This window comes from Piliocolobus tephrosceles, chromosome 1 (genome assembly GCF_002776525.5).
Source record: "Piliocolobus tephrosceles isolate RC106 chromosome 1, ASM277652v3, whole genome shotgun sequence".
In the NCBI taxonomy this organism is placed as follows: domain Eukaryota; kingdom Metazoa; phylum Chordata; class Mammalia; order Primates; family Cercopithecidae; genus Piliocolobus; species Piliocolobus tephrosceles.
Window position 1 is genome coordinate 42,375,831 of NC_045434.1, and position 6,111 is coordinate 42,381,941.

Consider the following 6,111-nt stretch of genomic DNA (forward strand, 5'->3'; position numbering starts at 1 on the left):
TAACACTTGCTGTAGCATCCTTAATGTTGAAAATAAACTGAGAACTTCACCAGAATTGTTAAAAAATACCACCATCGGCATTTAGTCTTTGTAAAACCTTGGAAAAGTAGTTAATTCTGAACAACTCACCACATGTCTTATTGTGAGTCACTGAGAAAGCAAAGAAATGAACTCCACTACTCATGACTTGGTTGTCTCCTTTAACTGGTAGACCACAATCCCATTGGCAACAGGCGAGGGCTTGCTTCCAAGATGCAACGTCCAAAGTGGAGGGCAGGGAGCACTAGTGAGCATGTAATGACAGTTCCCAAGGAGAACACAGGATGCAGTGCATCCTAGGGTGGGGTCGGGAAAGATCCCTGGACAAGTCAGAACTCACAGTGTCTGGTTTTATTCTGTACATTTGGCAGCTCCCCTTTTTTCCTCCCTCAGTTTTCTTAGCTTTAAGGAAAGTGGGGGCTAATGTGAGCTTGCAGTGAGAGAATATAGATCAGTGTTTTGAAGTCTGTGAATCATTAATCTAATGGAAAATGTTGTAATTTTCCACTTTTACTTAATTGGAAAATGATGGTAAATAAAGTAAATTCCCCTACTTCTTTTCCTAGTGTTGATAACCTTTTCTGAAGTCAATAGAAGCTCTTTTAAAGCAGGCAAAATATGGGAGCTTGGACGTATATATTCTGGTGGGGGAAAAACAGGTTTGAAAATTTGAACAAATAGTGTAACTACCACAAATTCTTTCTTCTCAAAATGGATCTGAGCCAATTTTGTTCTGTAGTACTGATTGAAAAGAAAGAAATTAGCAATGTACCTGAAAGGAAAGGGAAGATAATTAAATGTTTCAATACTCATTATGTGCCAGGCACATTCTCAAATACTTTACATATTTTATCTTATATAATTTGTACAACAACACAAGAAGAAAGCTGCAGTTCAGAGAGATTAGGTGGCTTTCCTTTCACACAGCTGGGTATCAAAGCTAGGATTTAAATCTATCTGTCTCACTCAAAAGCATCTGCTCTTCCTACCATACCATACTGCATTCTACCCTAAGCATTTTATTGGGAAATAGGCTTAATCTAATTAAGCATGGTGAATGGAATAGACCACTTCATTTATCCACTCAATAAGCTTTCCTTAAATATGTATTATATACAGGACACTGCTAAGTATTAGGTATACAAAGAATAAGAGAGCACTCACTCTCAAGGAGTTTAAGATCAAAGCTTCTTCTATCCATCTATATTTACCAGCAAAGAGAAGCTCATTACATAATGATAGAAGCAACTCCCAACCATGATTCAAATCTTTTTAATTAGCAAGGAGCTTTATTCATAAAGCCTTTCAAACTGAGAGTTTATCAAATATCCCGGGATAGTCATGTCCCCAAATTTCATGCCACATCTGAGACTTTAACTGGAGTGAATTCATATACCACAATGGTTAAAAAAAAAAAAACAAAAAGAGAGAGAGAGGCATAATTGTCTATTATATTCTCTGATAAGGACTACTTAAAAATTTCAGAGCTATCTAGTTTGTAGAAGCCTGGAGAGCCTTGGAGAATTAGATTCAGATTCAATTAAATGATATTAAGATATCCCTGAATTTTAAACTGCTGTGCTGTGAGACAATGCCTTTACATCACGTGGGTAGAGCTATATTTTTTAAAGTATTTATTTTGGTTGGTGCTAATGAGATATTTATCTCCATTTCCTAGACATTTTGGACTTTGTTTCAGAAGAAATTCCAAATGTTACTTACAAGAAGCAAACTCTAATCTCTTAATGTTAAAATGTACCACAGAAGAATGAGGAATAAGCTACAAATAGCAAAACACAATGCTTTCTACTTGAAGAATCTGCCAGCAGAGGGCAATATTAGTTTTCACACTCCTAATACCTCTACTGATTTTAAACCATTAAGTATAAAATAGCTATTTGGTAGAAATCTTAGGCTATAAAGTATTTTTGTTTCTGGCAGATATGAGCAGGAACATAGTAGAAGCGAAGATAAAACATGGTGTTGAGTATTAGAATTCCAACATCTCTGATAAATATGAAGCTTATTTATTTTCATTGCTATGAAAACTCTAGACATTTGCTGGTTATAATTCAGCTGGAGGGTTACCATCTCTTTATGGTATTTCCCTGTTCTCTAGCACACAGAAATTTTTCAGTGACTGTTCATTGAATAACTTATAAGTAAATAAATGCTGATCCAATAGATATGTGTGTATGGGGTTGGGTGGAGGCCAAGGGTAGGATGAAAACTTCTTACACTACCCTCTCATTTAGAATGCAATCTTTTCTGTGCATGCCTTCTTTGAATGTTTCAGATAGCACTTTGGAAAGTGATTTTTGGTCTTTCCAGCACTTTTAGAGTAACCTTAAATCAATGAATTTAATCACCATAGCTTAGATTAGTAAAAGATGAAAGCTCTTGCTGAACTTTCCATAGGAGAGTTCCAAGGCTTACTTAATATTGGTAAGGATATTTGGCTAGACTGCATTTATGAAAAGTAAGATTATGGAAATTAAAATATTATTTGTCAAGTGCTGATTGAATTAAACAAGCCACTTGACAGAACTAAAGTCAGAAAGACTCAAATTGATATTTTTAGGCTGAATTAAAAGGAGAGATACAATATAAATTGTGAGTGAGCCAATATGTGTCTGCTCAGTATCTATGTATCTTATTTTCTCAATTTTGGTATGTAGTTATTATTATTTCACCTACATAGGATGTTAGCAACTATGTTGGCAGTTTGAATTAGTTGGCATTATGCCAGATTTTTGTTTCAACATCTGTTAAATGCATTTCTCAATCTATACTCTGTTTCACCATATAGATAAATATTTAACATGAGGGAATGGACTTTGGGGATGACTGAATGAGTCTTATGTTTCCAATAATTCATTATACATTTGTTTTTAGAAACTCCACCTTAAGGCAAAAACTACAGGCCTAGTGGGAAGAAACCTTCTTCTGTGTACTCTTGATGTTTAGGTTTTTGGCCAGACTAAAAGTCGCAGGAAAAGAAATTTGCAGAGATGCCTTAAATATAGTACTGCAAATTCTCTACTGGAAGATGTGGGATTAGCTGCAGTGTGAGTGGAAGGATTTTTCTGAAATTTGCCCATCAAATCTCAGCACAGTTTTCCCATCAGAGTCATTTAGAGTAGCACTTTCTTTGCTCTGCTCAAGATTCTTTGCCTGGGTTAATAAGGTCAAGTTCCATAAGAAAATAACAACCTGATCTACCATCAGTAACGCATTCTGTTTAGGTAATTTTGGGTGGGAATGCTTGGGTTTATGCTGATGTAGGCACACTCTTGTTCCGCATTGACTAACAGCTGCAAGGCAACAAGCTAGTATTGAGCTGGAGTTTGTCATCAAATGTAATCAAACTAAGTGATCCACATTTCAATGACTTTAGCCTCGTTAGCAAACTCTTCTGATTAAAGCAGTTGCAATTTATTATGTTAATAGATAAATTTTTTGAAAAAAGTATGAATCTCTTCTTCTCCCAGTGTTTCAGTGATTTAATGCTATACTTTTGAAGCCTTCACTTAGTGCCAATAATTTGCCGTATGGCCATAAGCAACAACAGCATTATTGTTTTAGGGCACATTTCCAGTGTTTATTTATGCTATGTAGTGCCTTTAGTAGTTTGATTTCCCATAGGACTGACAGAATTTCTTTTAGATGTTTTGTCTTCTAAGTGTAAGACTTTATTCCAAGGGTAAAATACACTTATGAATGTGAAAGTTGTCAGAATCAAAATGGAGTCACTTGTGTTTTAAAAAGCCCTGACAAATAGAGCCAGGGAAGCTTATGAAGGGAGGGTTCTCATGCACAAATGCCAGATGAAAAAAAACTGTCACAAAAGACTGCAAAAAGTTCAACCTTGCAAAAGGCCATAATAGCCTTACACACAAAAAAAACTTCTTCCTTGAGGACATCTGCCCATTAACTGCCTGTCCAGTCTTGAACTGATGATACCCTAGTTATTTACTGATCTTTGCAGCAAGAATAATTACCTCAAAAATTATGTAATTCTCTTCATTTTTCCTTTAAAAATATTTGTCTTCCTTTACTTCCCTGAATACACCCTGAATACACACATATTTATTATGACATGCCTATTCCCATTGCAATGCCCTATTCTTGAATAAATATTATTTTCTTTTAGAGAGCCTCTTTCTGTCTGTTATATAGGTTGACATAAATTTTGATGGATTATTTAATTCACTTCATTGTGTAGATGACAAATGACTAATAAAAATAATTTGTATTTCTTGATATGATCATATTCATGCCTCTTTAAAAATGATTTGGTAGCTACTTTTTACAACTTATTTATTTAATTATACATAAACTTGAACTTCACAATAGTTTCAGGTTTATAAAAAAGTTATGAAGATAGAACAGAGAGCTACCATTATGCTACACCCAGTTTCTAGTATGGCTAACATCTTATATTGGTATGGTACATTTGTTATAACTAATGAACCAGTATTAAACATTATCATCAACTAAACTCCATACTTTATTCATGTTTCCTCAGCTATACCTTTTCTGTTCCAATATTCTATCCAGGATACATTACACATTAGGCTTCTCTAGATTATGACAAGAAATCTTGGGGGGATTCCTGAAAGGAAGGCCACAGATGCTATTCTCATCACATGATATCAAGAGTACATGCTATTGACATGACTTATCCCTGTTGTTAAACTTGATCATCTGGTGGAGGTAGTGTTTGACAGGTTTCTCCTCTGTAAAGTTATTTTCTACCTTTCTTTACTGTATTCTTTGGGAGCAAGACATCATGTGCAGCCCACACATCCTCCATCTCATTGAAGTGGGAGTATGATATATACTATTTTGAATTCTTCTGCTTGGGAGGTTTGTCTATATTCCTTTATTTATTTACTCAACTTATATCCTTATGGACTCAGCATATTTATTTTATATTTTGAGTTTTAATTTAATATTATTTTATTTATTTTGTTGCTTAAATTGTTACAGCTCTGTTCACTGGGTATTCTTTTAACTGGCACCTGTATCTAACATATCCCACCATTGTGTGCATGTGTGCTTTACATTTTTATGTTTTGCATTTCCTTCATTTCCGGCCACAATAAGATGCTCATCTTATATATTCCTTGTCCCAGTCTCAGAATCTAGGAATTTCTGCAAAGAATCCTGGTTTCTTTTATGGGAAATTGGCATTAGAAATCAGTATTTGATGTATTTTGAAGTCAAGCTGGTAAAAAGAAAAATCAATATTTGGGCACTAATTGTGCTCATTGCTATTGAGATGTCATTAATTTTAGGCCATCTCAGCTGACAGAGCAAGAATATGCATGTGTATGCTAATATATATATACATATATCTGTGAGTATTTATTAATATATACTCATGTTATTCTGCATTAAGTCAAACATGAGTTCATGCTGATGTGACCAATTCTACTCCATCACCAAAGGATCACTCTAGCCTTCTGGGGACTTGTTACTTAAAAAATATATATATATTTTTAACTCAGTGTAGGCTGAAAATAAAAAGGAAAGAAAGAAAGAAAGAAGACTGGTGTTTATGATGCATTCTACTATTTCTCCAGAGCAACCTGGAATTATTTACTGCCTTTTGATTAGTATGATTTAAATGGACTAAGCTATTTTTTAAGTAAAGACAGAAGGCCTGGACACAGTTTATTATTATTGAAGCCAAAACTTTTCTTCTTTCATTAATTGGTAAGAAAAAAAAGTATGTGAAAGATTGTGACCGGCTCTAGTTTTTCTGTAAACAGAACAAGAAGAAAGAGGCTAAAATTGCATTAGAAGAAATATAAGGGAAAACATTGTGCTATAGAGAGTTACTGAATGCTAGAATGTAAGATAAGAAGAGAAATTGGTGACTGTTCCTTAAAACTAGGATGGATTGTCTGGTTGTCTAGAATAGTAGGTGTTTTTCTGATTTTCAAAATTCTTTTTCCTCTCTGAATTCTGGGATTTTACCACGTATAATTAAAGCCTTTGCCTAGGAAAATCCCTACTTTGAAGATATGAGAAGGAGATCTGAAAAAGGAGAAAAAAAGAATAGAT

The 6,111-nt window shown here is 34.4% G+C and overlaps 1 pseudogene; it reads left to right on the top strand.

Moving 5' to 3' along the window:
• Window positions 1-777: 777 nt before the first annotated feature.
• Window positions 778-894, top strand: LOC111536977 (annotated as a pseudogene).
• The last annotated feature ends 5,217 nt before the right edge of the window (window positions 895-6,111 follow it).